Here is a 15,950-nt window from a genome sequence, read left to right on the forward strand (position 1 = left end):
ACAATGCTAATGTCTTAATGGATGTAATCTTAAAACACCTTGGAAATCACATAACTGGAATTTCAAAACCTCTAAGTTTGGACAGAGAGAAGGAATTCTTAGTAGAACTGGAAGTAAAACGATTTACTTTCCATGGCACACACAAGTTTTTATTTTGTCTCATGGGGCTCAGCTACATTAGTCAAAAAACAGTGTTTTGAATGTGTTATAAGCTTGCAACACCAGATGGCGCTGGAGAGCAAAAAAAAAGATCTAACCAGTTTTGCATAGAGGTTTTTATTAAAAAAAAAAATTGTGATAATGATTTAATTTCTGACTTATTTATAGCAGGGTTTTTTCCTGTGTGTAGATCCACCCCTGGTTACATTTAGTCATACAGATTTTGTTGGTCTCATTGGGTGCAATTAGATGTGCGAGTTACGCACACCAACCTGGATCTTGCTTACTGGAAGGACCTATCAGGAGTGAACACAGACCGCTGGTACCAAAATTTATGTGAAGCTGTCCTACTAGAGAAGTTAACCAACAAACTGAAACTAGCACAGGGACAAGCAAAGGAGGATGCCTCCACCCTGGTATAGCTCCCTTTCATCACATACACAGCACAACAGAACAATGACCTATTCCCCCGCAACAGCATGCAAATCAATATGACTAACCTGACCCAACAACCTACCCCACCACACACAAACAAGCCACACTGCAGTCAACTGAACACAGTCAACCAAGCTCGGGACCCCTAACCTCTTGCACTATCAACAAAAAGAAATATAAATATATAAACAAAGGACCTACCCCCACATGGTGATGACACAAACCTACACTGTGGCAACAGAACGGAAGAACAATACCCCATCTCTCTCTGCTCCCCCCCCCCCCAATGCAAGACGTCTATGACAAAAGTTTCTCTCACTAAATGTAAACAGACTGCGAAAAAGACTACAAATCAAAAGTGGAGGCAACAGACGTTACCTTTCCCTCTTTATTTGTTTTGTAACAATAAAAAAAACTTTAATAGAAACTTTGTCGTTTAGTCATGTCCGACTCTTCGTGATTTCCTTCAGAATGGAGAGGTTTGATCTTCTTACAGTCCATGGGACTCTCAAGAGTCTCCTCCAGCACCATAATTCAAAAGCATCAATTCTTCGGCGACCAGCCTTCTTTATGGTCCAGCTCTCACTTCTATACATCACTACTGGGAAAACCATAGCTTTAACTATATGGGTCTTTGTTGGCAAAAGAAACTAGTTTTTTTTATAAAAAAAACCTGGGTCTTGCTGAATTCCTATAAAGAAGGGGGTGGGTGGGAGATTAAAATTCCAGCGCTGCTGAGGGCAGCAGGAGGAAGAAGCTAGATTTCCCCCCAGCACACACATTGGCCTTTCAAGCTGGTTTTTGCCTGGGGGTTACTTCCAGTCACAGAAGGCTCCCACCAGGAGACAATTGGCCAGAAGAAGAAGAAGAAGAAGAAGAAGAAGAAGAAGAAGAAGAAGAAGAAGAAGAAGAAGAAGAAGAAGAAGAAGAATTTTAAGGGGAAAGCATAGGTGAAGCTGGGCCAGCCCTATCATTAGATAGCAGTTGCTTCAGACCCCAAATCATCCATGACTGAATTTTATTATTATTGTATCTTTACTGTATACCCTCCAACATTGCTCCGATGAAAATAGAGACATCCTATTCCATTATTATTATTATTATTTTCTTATTTATACCCAGGCAATCTGACTGGGTTGCTCCAGCCATGCTGGGTGGCTTCCAACACATATAAAAACATAATAAAACTATACAGGGCTACCTTCAGAGACGTCTTCTAAAGGCTGTATAGTTATTTATCTCCTTAGCTCAGGGACACATAATTTCATACCCTCCAACATCTCTCCCATAAAAATAGGGACATCCTAAAGAAAAGCGGAACATTCTGGGATCAAATCAGAAACCAGGGCGGCTTCTGTAAATCCAGGATTGTCCCTGGAAAATAGAGACACTTGAAGGATCTGGAAATATTGGAGGGTATTGCTCATGTTGCAGTTGCATGACTTCATCAATTCAATTTTGTTGTGATTCAGCCACAGCCTAATCCTTACACAAATGGTTGCTGGCATTGCAGCTAGTTGCCTTTAAAATACAGAGGTGACTATAAACACCACAATCAGGGATTTCTCTTTTGGACTATATTCAGTTCTGCGGGGTGAGTGTAGACTGTTTTCAATCCCAATCATTTAAAGAAGCTGTCTCCTTTTTGACTTGGCCGTGTTTCTTTGCTGACCAGATATATATGACTACTCTCAATGTATCCTCAGAAATATATGCATATTTCAGCATTGTTAGAATATTTCCTTTTTTTTTAAGTGTTTGGTTTAACAAGAAAATGGCTCTCGTTTTGATTCTCAGTTCATATGCCATGTCCTTCAGCGAATATGCCAAGTAAAATAAGCGTTCAGCAAGTAAACAACAATTCTTTCCACCTAAATAGGCCCTGTCAAAATACATGATGCTGTTATTTAGGACATCCGTCTATCTAGGCTTTTTCAGGGACTGTGATCTCCAAAAGCTTTTTGAGATGATTACTGCCTGTAAAGAAACTGTGAACAACAGCCGAGACACTTCTGGAAACAATAACTTAAATGAAAAGGAAATGTCAGGGCCAGTTTACCTAGAGAGAAAATATTGTGTGCCACCTTTTGAGAAATATACTTCCATGTTCCTTTGTTTTCTTTTTGGTTTGCAGCATCCCAGAAGCACAGCAAAAGAGAAAGTCACAAATCCTCAAAAGTTGGACTGAACAGCAATGCTTTTCACCCAATTCCAAGCAAGGTTTATAACCCACCCACCGCATTTGTAAAGTGGATGCGTCATGTACACATACGCAGGATATCAACATGATTTGATTTATTGTATTTCTTTGCCACTTTTCATTCAATCGAACCCCACAGTGGCTTATAAACTGCAAGCAATAGCAACATGATAAGGAGTCAGCAAACTTTTTCAGCAAGGGGCCGCTCCACTGTCCCTCAGACCTTGTGGGGGGCCGGACTATTTGGGGGGGGGGATGAACAAATTCTTATGCCCCACAAATAACCCAGAGATGCATTTTAAATAAAAGCACACATTCTACTCATGTAAAAACACGCTGATTCCCGGACCGTCCACGGGCTGGATTGAGAAGGTGACTGAGCTGGATCTGGCCCCCGGGCCTTAGTTTGCCTACGCATGTGATAAAACATCACAGTTACCAGCACAAGTTATATACAGTGGACGCTCGGGTTGCGAACGTGATCCATACGGGAAGCACGTTCGCAACCCGCAGCGTCCGCAACCCACAGCGCCGTGTCTGCGCACATGTGGGTTGTGATTCAGTGCTCCAGCACATGCACAAGCACCGAAACCCGGAAGTAACCCATTCTGGTATTTCCGGGTTCGGCGCGGTGCGCAATCCAAATTTGTGCAACCCGTAGCATCTGTAACCCGAGGTATGATAGAATTAGCAAACAATAAAGCAATTTTAAGTAATCTTTTTTAAAAAGCAGCTAAAAAGTAAGATAAACATTACATTCAAACCCCCCCACACCCAATAGCTTAATAAACATTCACTCTGCTCATTTCATTAAAATACACAGCCAGCAAACATGGAAACCCTGATCCAATAAAAATAACTACAAAAAGAATCATACTATAATAAGCATCTAGTTTCTCACACACCAGTCATATAGATGTGTGTTCATAGAGTCATAGAGTTGGAAGGGACCCTGCAGATCATCTAGTTGTAGTCCGACCTCCTGCAATGCAGGAATATGCAGCTGTCACATGTGGGGATCAAACTTGCAACCTTGGCATTAGCAGTGCAATGCACTAACCAACTGAGCTGTAGAGGTGTGAACCTGTATGTGCATAACCACAACACCGTACCAATGCAGTGGAGACAGGAAGCATCTGTGTTTAGATGCGCTCTTGGTCGCACATCGCATTTAGGCATGCAGTTTGCAGTCCACCAAGAAGAGGAGTTTGGATTTGATATCCCGCTTTATCACTACCCGAAGGAGTCTCAAAGCGGCTAACATTCTCCTTTCCCTTCCTCCCCCACAACAAACACTCTGTGAGGTGAGTGGGGCTGAGAGACTTCAGAGAAGTGTGACTGGCCCAAGGTCACCCAGCAGCTGCATGTGGAGGAGCGGAGACGCGAACCCAGTTCCCCAGATTACGAGACTACCGCTCTTAACCACTGCACCACACTGGCGTAGCAAAAGGCCACACTCAAATCTCCTCAACTGGATTGAACAATAGAGGGATTGGGGAAATTGGGGGTGGGGCAGGGAATTAAAATGGAAAATATTCCCCCTTTTGTCTTTGCCCTGCTCTGCTTTTTTGAGGGTGGGAGATGAAAAAAGGAAAGGTAGGAGCATTTACAAAAGCCACAAATATTTCCCCTGGGTATGCGCAGTGGCATAGCGTGGGTTGTCAGCACCCGGGGCAAGGCAAGTAATTTGCGCCCCCTGGAGCCAGGTAGGGGCAGAGAGCTGCGAGCGCGAACGCCCCCCCCCCCATGTTGCGCCCGGTGCGGCCAGCACCCCCCGCCACTGGGTATGCGGATGTTAACATACATTGTGGAAAGATCTCTGTTGTGGAAGTCTAGCGTGACTATGGAGCATGGCACACTTTTTGTATTTTATCTTTTGGATCTATAAAAATGCACTCAGAAAATGAGCACGTCAGCATTCTGAACGTGTTCACAGTTTTTCTCAGAGCAGCAGCAGAAGGAGACATTACAGTTATTCTTTAGCGAGAAGATCTGAAAGTCTCTAGACACTGAATTCCCACCAGTCATCTCCAACATTGCCAGTTTTCGTTCTTCTGTTTTATCGATCCTCCAGACTGAGGTGTTTGTTTTCTTTTTGGTAGAAAGTTTACTCTTTCAAGGACATTATTTGCACATGTATGCACACACCCTGCAACAGGAGTTTTCTCCCTCGCCCCTAAAACCTTTATGCTATTATTTTTATTTAGTTTGAAATTCTCAAAAACCAAATGTCTTGCATTCCATGTATTCTATAGTTTTCCCTACATACCTACTATTATTCCCCTGGATCATCAGCAAAAGCATTGCCAGTTTCCTTCCTTCCCAGTTTATTGATGTCATCCTCTATAAATATGTTAAATGGTACAGGGAACAGCAAGCACCCTTGACAGACCTCTTTACTAATTTTGGCTCTTTGTTCGATGTAATTTACTCTAAGAATAGCTGCCTAGGTTTTGTGTAAATTATGATTCTTCTATCCTCGTAATCTATTCCTGTTTTCAGCAACATGGTGAACGTTTTACTCCATCTGAGCTTATCAGTGCATAACTTCTGGGCACAAGGTGTCAAAAATCAGAAAGTATCCAGAGACGGGGGGAATAATTCTGCAGTTGTGGTTTTCCTATGCTTGCTTGTGAGTAAGCCCCGTTGAAGTCTGTAAGGCTTGCTCACAACATGCCTACAATCAGGCTGCACAGCTGCAGTACGTATTTGCTTTCTGAATAAACATATGTTTGGGCAGCACGGCTGAAATCCCAAGCAAATGTACTAGGACATAGGACACACAGAATTCAGAGATGAATGTCTAATTTGGTACCCACATGTTCAATGGATGAGGAATGCATGAATTTTGGAAATGACAATTAACAGAATGGATATAAAAGGTGGTAGACAATAAATTAATAGATATTAGCTGTTTCCTTGACTTGAGATCTTCTTGTTTTTGGAATTGGGGAGGGGGGAACCATACTACTATAGTATTAGAAAATTATTATCTGATACAGTAGATAAAGAGACTTGTAAGGATATTAAAAAGAAACACAAACCTAAGTTTTTGAGTCAACTATTAAAGAGAGACGCTGTCAAGCGTTTGCCTGCTAAGAAAATTGAAGGACAGAAAGCTTATAAAAGCTGTTCTTATGGTATGTCCTAGTTTAAGACTATGAAATAAAATTCCCATAGAGATTCTTTGTAAAGTTGTCAAGGTTAGGATATAGCCAGAAAAAAAATATGAAGAAACGTATTTGTGCCATTTCACATGAAAAGTCTCTTGATGCGTTGAGTTTTCATTTTATTTTAAATGGATAACACAATCTGACATCAATGGCAGATACAATCTTAAATAATAATAAAAAATCTTCAAAAAGGTGAATGTAGCACAAGAAACCCATAAGGAAGCCTTTAACTTTGCAATCCTGTGAAAACTATAAAAACATCTTTAAAACTTGCAGTGCTGACACTACTTACAAAAAATATTGAAGAGTTGTAATCTAAATGTCAGATTAGGCAAATGGTTATATAAAAGTTACACTGATCCCTCATTTTTATTTTATTTGTGGATGGAAGAGACACAAAACTACATTACATTTTTTTATCCCATCCATCCAAAACAGTTTACATAATATTTATCCTTACAACAACACAGTGAGGTCGGTTAGGCTGAGAAACTATGAATGGCCTCAAGTCATTAAGTAAGCTTCCTAGCTGAGTGTATACCCTCCAACAGTTCTACACTGAAAATAGGAATGTCCCATTCCATAATGATAATTATGCTATTTATACCCCACACATCTTATTGGGTTACCTCAGCACTCTGGGCAGCTTCCAACATATATAAAAACATAATAAAACATTAAACTTTAAAATAAAATAAAATAAACCTTCCCTATACAGGATTGCCTTCAGATGGCTCAGGGGTTGGATGACTCCATCCCCTCCAACAATTTGCCAGTGAAAATAGAGACATCCTGAGGAAAAGCGGGGCATTCAGGGATCGAATCAGAAACTTTCCTGAACAGTGCTGCTAAAAGTCAGATAGTTGTTTATTTCCTTGACATCTGATGGGAGGCCACTACCAAGAAGGCCCTCCGTCTGGTTCCCCATAACCTCACTTCTCGCCACGAGGGAACCGCCAGAAGGCCGTTGGAGCTGGACCTCAGTGTCTGGGCTGAACGATGGGGGTGGAGATGCTCCTTCAGGTATACTGGACCGAGGCCGTTTAGGGCTCTAAAGGTCAGCATCAACACTTTGAATTGTGCTCCGAAACGTCCTGGGAGCCAGTGTAGCTCCATGGCAGTGCATTGCTCCCTTCTTACGGATGGTTCAGAAAATTATAGCTCTAGATACAGAAATGTTCCACTTCTCGTGGAAGTTGTGGAAATAAGAGAGTGCCTCAACAGAATGACCTGAAAACCAATGTCACTCTCCCAACACAGAGCTCATTGTACAACGGGAACACGTGCCGAAGTCAAGCAGTCTTTCAGCAACTCTGCTTGATTAAAAACAATGTTTAAGGCAGCAAAGTGATGCCGCCAAAATAAAAGTAAAAAAGACCCACCTTGTGGTTTGTGTCACCAACATGCTCTTTCCCTTCTCCTGGGTAGAACATATATTTACCGCAAAGTCTGCAGCAAAAATAAGGGGTTGGTTTTCTTTAGAATATTCTCCGGGCTTCACTCAGGGTAATAAGTACTGTGTGCTGCTAGGAGGTGTTAGAGAGGGGGGCAGGGAGTGACATTGCTAACCTTTCGCCGACTGCTGCCTGGTGACTAGTTTTTTATATACATTAAGCTCCAATTCTGTGCACACCTTACCTGGGAACAAGACCCACTGCACCAATGGGAGTACTAAACATGGATAGGCTCAAGCATCAAGGCTGCAGTCCTATGCATACCAAACAATCATCTACATGTCTGCTCAGAAATAAATCATATAAAAGGTAAAGGACCCCTGGATGGTTAAGTTCAGTCAAAGGCAACTATGGGGTTGCAGTGCTTATCTCGCTTTCAGGCCGAGGGAGCCGGCGTTTGTCCACAGACAGCTTTCCAGGTCGTGTGGCCAGCATGACTAAACCACCTCTGGCACAACGGAACACCATGATGGAAACCAAAGTGCACGGAAACGCTGTTTACCTTCCTGCCGCAGCGGTACCTATTTATCTACTTGCACTGGTGTGCTTTCGAACTGCAAGGTTGGCAGGAGCTGAGACAGAGAAACGGGGATTCGAACCGCCAACCTTCTGATCATCAAGCCCAAGAGGTTCAGTGATTTAGACCACAGAACCACCCGCCTCCGGTCAAATCATATATGATGCTGCATGGAGGTAACAACACAGCTAAGCCAAGGTGGCGTGGGTCTCACCTGCAAAGCCCCATGTGCAATTGGACCAACCATCTCTGTAAAGAGTCACTAGATCAAGATAGTGGTTGCAAAAGCATGGTAGATTATAGATCAAACGAAAGCCAAGAAGAAGAAGAAGAAGAAGAAGAAGAAGAAGAAGAAGAAGAAGAAGAAGAAGAAGAATTCTATTATTTATACCCCACCTGTCATAATTTTGTGATGTGGCTATCAGGTTTGCTGTCAGAAAGCGAAGGAAAAAAATATGTATGTGAATTAGTGAAATATGTTTGAACAAAGGACAAGGGATAAGGTTAAGCAAATGTTTCATTAGTCGGGCAAGATGGCTGTGCAGGGACGGCTCTCATGTTGCATAAAAGGCAAATAAAGCGATACAGCCTCAGCAAGCCTGCAAAAAAACAGTTCAATGGCTTTTCAAAGGAAGTCTGCAAGACAAAACTATGTTTGGCACAAAATGTAAAATAAAGGCAGTAAATGCAATCACTATATAGTGTTCAGCTTAAAATCATACTGTTAAGCTTCTTTGATTTTTGTTGTCCTTTTAAGATATGCTTTAATTTTGATTTTGTTTTATAACATGTGCCTTATGTTTCTTGGGGCTGGTGTGTGTGTGTGTGTGTGTGTGTGTGTGTGTGTGTGAAGGAAAGAAAGAAATACAAGGACAACAGCTGGAAAGAGAGTGTTATTCAAAAAATAACAGAGTTCTCTAAGATCTGGAACAGGCTGCAACCTTAACGCAGGTCAGCCTGAGTTCTTACAAGATTGAAACAGCTGTGCCACTTAAAAGGTAGCACTTTCTGCAATAATGATGGAGACTAAAACTGGCTGTATGCTATCAGAGGTCAGTATAGTGCACTTAAAGGAGCGGTGACATGTTCCTGTAGCCTTACTCATTAGAGCAGCAAAGAGCATCATAGTGATGCTTTAAGGAGGAGGGTAGTGGGGAGACGAGACTGCATCTTGAGGGAGAAATTCCACTGCAGGGGAAAGAAGGGGGGGAGAGAGAAGCACAACCCGAGACTGCTAAAGGTGTCGAGAGTGTGATCATCTCCCAGAAGCCTTGCCTCACATGCAAGTACAATCCAGGGAGTATTAAACTCAGTGGACCGTTCCCCACTGAGCAGAGAAGAAAGTGTGCTAAGATGGTGATGCTGCTTGAGAGACAACGGAAGAGTGTGCCATCAGAGGGGAGAGGGTTAAAGGCAAGCCATTGGAGAGTTACAGTGCCTGCTGTGGCCGTAGAAACCAAAAGAGTGACGGTTTCAATTTATATCCCACCCTTTTCCCAAAGGAGCCCACGGTGGATGTTATGTATTCAGTGGTCTATGTTTGCCTGAGCTTGAGAGAGGACTAAGGATTCTGAGCCCCTGTGCTCTGATTCGATACATGATATCCAATCACAGAACATTCTAGGATTTGGGCCTCTGCCATTGGCCCTTAAACTCTGAGTCATGATTCGCAGCTTGGAAGTTTAGACAGCCAATCACGTGGGGAGTGGGAGTGGCCCGGGCCTTCAGAAACATATATAAGCAGTTGCTTTGCCCCTCTTGTTCAGTTCTGTTAGTTCAATAAAGGTTCTTGCTGTTATCACTGTGTTTTGCCTCATGGGAACCCACCTACACTTCACTGGAGTCCATGAAATATTATTAAAAACATTATGAAAATAATCACATATTCTAAGCCAATGATTTCAGGGTTGCCAGGAACAGTATCTTTCAGTCATCAAATGTCTGGGTAAATGGGAATGTTTTAAAATTCCTCCATAAAGACAGTAATAAGGGAGGGAAACACACATTGCCAAGGAAGGCCATTCCATCAACGGAGAACCACCACTTAGAAGGCCCTGCCACAGGTCAACGCCAGCCAGGCAGCCCCAACGTTGGCACCAACAAGCCAAAACTCACCAAAATACTTTTTTTCATGCACGTTGTTTATGTGGGAAATGTTATTTCTTCAGAACACCCCCAGATTTATTTGATGTTCTTGGAAAGGGATGTGGCCTGCCTTGGACTCAGGAGTCATCCTTTGCAGGGAGATAGCCCTCTTCCCCCTTCTTCTGGCTGGACTTACATTTTATTTGTTGATACTTATTAAAAGATATACAGAAATGCATGCCTATATATATATATATATATATATATATAATATACTGAGACAAAATCCGAAAAAACAGCAAAACCAGAATGAAGAATATGCAAGAAAAGGAATAATCTAAAGAAGGAGAAAGCAAGAGAGAAGGGAAAGAAAGAAAAAGCTAAAGAAAGCTAAAGTAGAATAAAAAGACTTTTGTCTCTCTGCAGCTACATATGATAGTCATTCTTTAGAATCCAACCCTTCTATCTTCTATAAGCCAGCAATTTTTTTCAATCTTCAAATACAGATATTACAAGTTCATTTTCTCTTTCACACAAAAAGTCCATAAGGAATTTCCAGTCCTGAACAAACGCTAGTAATTATTTTTCTCTAATTGAACATGCTAAGCTTAGCCATCTCAGATAAGTCCAATAATTTTATCATTTTGGCTGGACTGACAAAAAGAATAGGAAGAAAAGTCAGTTGAGACTATGGTGTCTTTAAGATATATGGTTTTATTGACACACATATATGTAACTGTCAGGAGCTCGTCCTACACTTGAGTAGGACCCTGGCAGAGACACATGCCCTACTGGCATGTTCCCTCCCTCCTGGTCGTTCATTCGGGAGCTTCAGAAGCTTTCTTCAGCCCAAACATCACAGCGACCGATGCCAACAGACATCGACACACTTTGGGATCCGCAGAGTCTTTGCAGCTTGCGTAACAGACCTCAGCAACTCAGCATTTTGGCTAATCTACTTTATTTACACATAAACACACACAGAGCACTGCAACATGGCTCCCTCTCTCTCTAGCATCAGACAGCAAAGAGAAAAAGGACAAAGGACAATAGTCCCACTTCACGGAACACAGTAACACAAACATCCTGCCTCCGTCACTTCCCACTCTGTGGAGTCAAAACATACATCGTCATGTGATAGACAACAATCCCATGACTGCAATCACGGAGCAGGAATTCTAACAGTAACCTGAGCGTAGGATGGAGAGACTCAGCCACATTAACTTTCTTCTCCATTAGTCACAGCTTTGGATTCAGCACAGAGCAAGACATGTCTCTGTCCCCGGCTCCTGCAGAATCGCCTCTCCAGCTTCCAGCTGACTCACACAACAACTTTCTAGTTTAGCACTCATTTTGTTGCCCTTTTGGTTGCTTCTCACTTAGATGCAGCTATGGCAGGCCTGCTCATCCCTTTGAAATGCTCATGGGGGCACTAAGATGGCCAACTGGTCTTCATCATCAAATAAAGTTGCCTGACCTATTCCCCAACCTGTCCCAAACTCATAACAAGATGAACCCTATATCTCTCCCTCATAAGAAGCCTGTCTTCAGCATTCTGAACCAATGGAAATTTCGAAACAGTATTTAAGGCAGCCTCAGATACAGAATATTGCAGTAACCAGTACATGTCTAAGCCATGGATGTTCAGAGATAGTTTGGAAAGTTCTAGAAAAAGATGCAGCTGATGCTGTCATTGAAATTCTACTCAGTAGTGATTCAGAACAGAACCTCAATGTATAGTTAGCAGAGTAAAAACTTAAACACGTTGCAGGATTCCCAAAAAATAGACCAGAGGCAATTGTACTTCACCCAGCAGAGCTTTGTTGCTACTGAAGGCAAATGAGCATAATGGTCACAAATCCAATACTATCAGGATTGGCACTGTCCATAAGAAATCCAGTTGCAGCAGACTTAACTGAAAGTTACAATAATTTATAACAAGATTAACCCTTAACACTATATACAGAACACCACACCAGAAGGAAAAGAGATAGAAAGAGAAAACCAGGCTCCTTCTGGCCCTACTTTTATAGTCAGCATGACCGAAAGAGATAACAGAACCAGTTTAAACCAGCTGTACTCAGCTTCTCTGAAGGAATAACCCAAACATCATGAACCTTCCGCTTGCTTCTTTCACACAGAGAAGCTTCCAGAAGCTTCCAGAGCCCTCTTGAATGCAGTAGAATAGGAAAGATCTCTACACATAAGATCACTACATTCTGCACTAAGAAAGGCAAACTGACAGATACACCAGTTTTAATTGTGCAAAAATTCTTCTGGCTACAGAGGAGATCTGTAAATCCAGATCTAAGGGTGGATCCAAGAGTCCCTGCCCCCAAAATGTGAAGCTGAGTTTTCAAATGGAGTGCAGTCTCTCCCATTGCCTGAACACCCATCCCATCATGACAAACCATTTATAATGATTTGATTTCAAATTATTATAGCAACATTGAGGACAAAGTGACTCACAACAAAACAGCTCAGTTAATAACTCCTAACCTTTCTAGAGTGGTTCTAGATCATGGGTAGGCAAACTAAGGCCCGTGGGCCGGATCTGGCCCAATTACCTTTGAAATCTGGCCCACAGACGGTCCGGGAATCAGTGTGTTTTTACATGAGTAGAATGTGTGCTTTTATTTAAATTGCATCTCTGGGTTATTGTGGGGCATAGGAATTCGTTCATTTCCCCCCCCCCTTCAAAATATAGTCCAGCCCCCCACAAGGTCTGAGGGACGATGGACCGGCCCACGGCTGAAAAAGTTTGCTGACCCCTGTTCTAGATGTTCAAAAAACTGATGGACCACCTGCTCCCTTATCTGTTCAGATCTTCTGGGAATATTCTGTTCCATATCTTGCTATTGTCTGAGGTGTGTTTGGTGAATTTGCAGGGCAGGGCTTCTTTGGTGGTGGTGCCGAAGTTCTGGAAGTCACACCCTCAAGAAACTTGTTGAGCCACAGACTTTAAAAAAGGTTTTCTTTGGATTTGCTTTTTACACTGTCAGATCCCCGGAGGTGTTCTTATGTTTGTAATGGTGTTTGGGTAAATTATTTGTTTTTAAAACTGATTTTATGGTTACTAATTGTTTGTGGGCTAATTTTGGGGGTCCCAAGAAGTGACATATAAATGGGGCTTTCAGAGTAGTATAAAAATATTTAGCTAAATTGTTTAACTGCTGGGGATAATGCTCACTTTGTCCAACTGACAGCTTTAATCTATCTCTGCCCTTCCTGCTCATGTACAAATGGAGAGTGAATGTGATTGTTTAATTATTTGCTGATGTTCTGATAGCTCATAGGCTCTGTCGAGCTGAAAAGCATCAATATTGATATAGATATTGATGAATAAGAAATAAATAAAACAGCACGCAAGACAAAGACAATGCACTGGATGAGATACAGTGGGAAACTTTAACAATTGCTTTTTTGTCAGATACTGACATACATCATAAGCAATTAATGAACAGATAAATTGGCTGCCACCCTAAACTAGCCTGAGGAATTTTCTATTGGGAATAATGGTTTGTTGGGGGAAATGGTAACATAAAATACATGTTTTCGCCTGCTTTTTCTCCAACAGGATCTTTCAGTGCCTGACATGTCAAGTTATAATTTACAGGACTCCTGACAACATCAAATTACACATTTGTTGTGTAGGATTTTGTTGTTGCTCTTGTTGAAATCAGAACCTCGTTGAGTGTGACCTCCTTTCTCTCCATCTATGAGGGGACAGAGCTGTCATCTGTTGGGTCATACATTTTTAACATCAGGCATCCAAAATTCTCTCTGAAATCTCTGTGGTCTATTGTCATGTCTGCTTAATGCTAGTTGGGTGGTCAGCTTAAGCAATTTTGTCAGAAGAGTTTCTTAGAATAACTGCTCTGACTCCTACCTTGCTAGCTATCTAAAATATATGTTCAGCCTAATTCGTTTCAAGTTTTAGTGCTTCAAATAGGGGGGTCACTGTGGTTCAGAGCCTTAGAAACATTGCCTTTGGTTCGCATTGAAGGTAGAGCATCGCTTCATTTCATTTTCTGAACTGTGGGTGCCTCCCCATTGATTATAATGGGGAAATTAAAAATGGCCATAACCTTTTTTTAAAAAATTGTAGAATTTGTAGACATAATAGCCCAGTCATTAGCAACTTCTGACCCATGAATCCTAATCTGGGGCTGTTTTTCCCAAGCTACTGTCACCTCACCTACATTAATCATCATTTCTTGTCCTGCTCCTCATCGTCCATTTCTTAATTGCCTTTGACACCATCATGTACAATAAACAAGTAAATATTACTTGAAGAGACACACGCACAAAAGCAGATATCATCAAAACAATAAATTATCTTTGGAGTGTTCAGACAACTACTATACCATATAGCATCAGTTCTATTTCAAAAACCTGCCACTTCTTTTGGAAGAAGTTGCTATGTGAGTCGAACCTCTGGCAGTCAGTGGACCTGTGACAGCTGCTTGACATTTGCGGGGTTTCTCCACATGTGCTTAACTGGTCATGTGCAACCACCGCCATATGCAGCTTGACATGGTTCGCATGTGTTGGAATCCATGCGCAATGGGAACCCACAGACCAGGAAACGAAAGCTGGAGAATCAGCACCTTGGATAGCTCCAAAGTGCACCAATATAAAGTACAAATGTTGGTGGGTGATGAAGGATTTAGAACTCCCTCTGTCCAGATTTAGCCAGGTTCTACCCAACACTTCTGAGGACAGTGTCTTCTCAAAGGGACAATTCCTGGGCCTTAAGCTAAGTGCATCTCCAAACTTTCTTTGGCTTCTTGTTTCGGTCTTTCCTTGCACCATTATGCCAGCATTGCGGAGTGGGGGGTTCGGCTCCTCAGGTTAATATTGAGGCGGGATAGCCTGCAAAAGTTCTGGCTCGGAGTCCACAGGTTCATATCAGATCCTTGGGTTTGGCATCACTAGCTTGCTTGTGTTCTTCAGCCCAGTGGTACTGCAAGCCTGGGTATCTCAGCCGGTTGGAGTGTGATGCTAATACAGTGGTACCTCGGGTTACATACACTCCAGGTTACATACTCTGCTAACCCAGAAATAGTGCTTCAGGTTAAGAACTTTGCTTCAGGATAAGAACAGAAATCGGGCTCCGGCGGCACTGCAGCAGCGGGAGGCCCCATTAGCTAAAGTGGTGCTTCAGGTTAAGAACAGTTTCAGGTTAAGAACAGACCTCCGGAACGAATTAAGTACCGAGGTACCACTGTAACACCAAAGCTGCAGGTTCGAGCCCTGTATGGGGCAGCTGCATATTCCTGCATTGCAGGGGGTTGGATAATATCAGGAGTCAGCAAACTTTTTCAGCAGGGGGCCAGTCCACTGTCCCTCAGACCTTGTGGGGGGCCGGACTATATGGGGGGGGGGATGAATGAATTTCTATGCCCCACAAATAACCCAGAGATGCGTTTTAAATAAAAGGACACATTCTACTCATGTAAAAGCAAGCTGATTCCTGGACCGTCCACGGGCCGGATTGAGAAGGTGATTGGGCTGGATCCGGCGTCCGGGCCTTAGTTTGCCTACCCATGTACTATATGATCCTACCATACCCTCCAGCATTTCACCCACGAAAACAGGTATATCCTAAGAAAAAGCAGGACATTCAGAAACCGGGACAGCTTCTCTAAATCCAGGACTGACCCTGGAAAATAGGGGCACTTGGAGACTCTGCTTTTATGTGAACAGATACTGTTCAGAGCTTTTTAAATTATTGGAGCCTGGAAGTGAGGGTAAAGGAGATCAACTTTGATTGGGATAACTGACAGCAAGTTCCGTTTCCTCACACGTAATGGCGGCTACGTTAGCAGTTTTCTCCTCTGATGTCAAAGGTTTGAGGTTGGTAATAGAGAGTGGGATAACAGTTGCTTTGATGCAATATCATCCCGTGAAAGAAATCAGGAGGA

This window comes from Podarcis tiliguerta (genome assembly GCF_965153285.1).
Source record: "Podarcis tiliguerta genome assembly, chromosome: 1".
Lineage (NCBI taxonomy): Eukaryota > Metazoa > Chordata > Lepidosauria > Squamata > Lacertidae > Podarcis > Podarcis tiliguerta.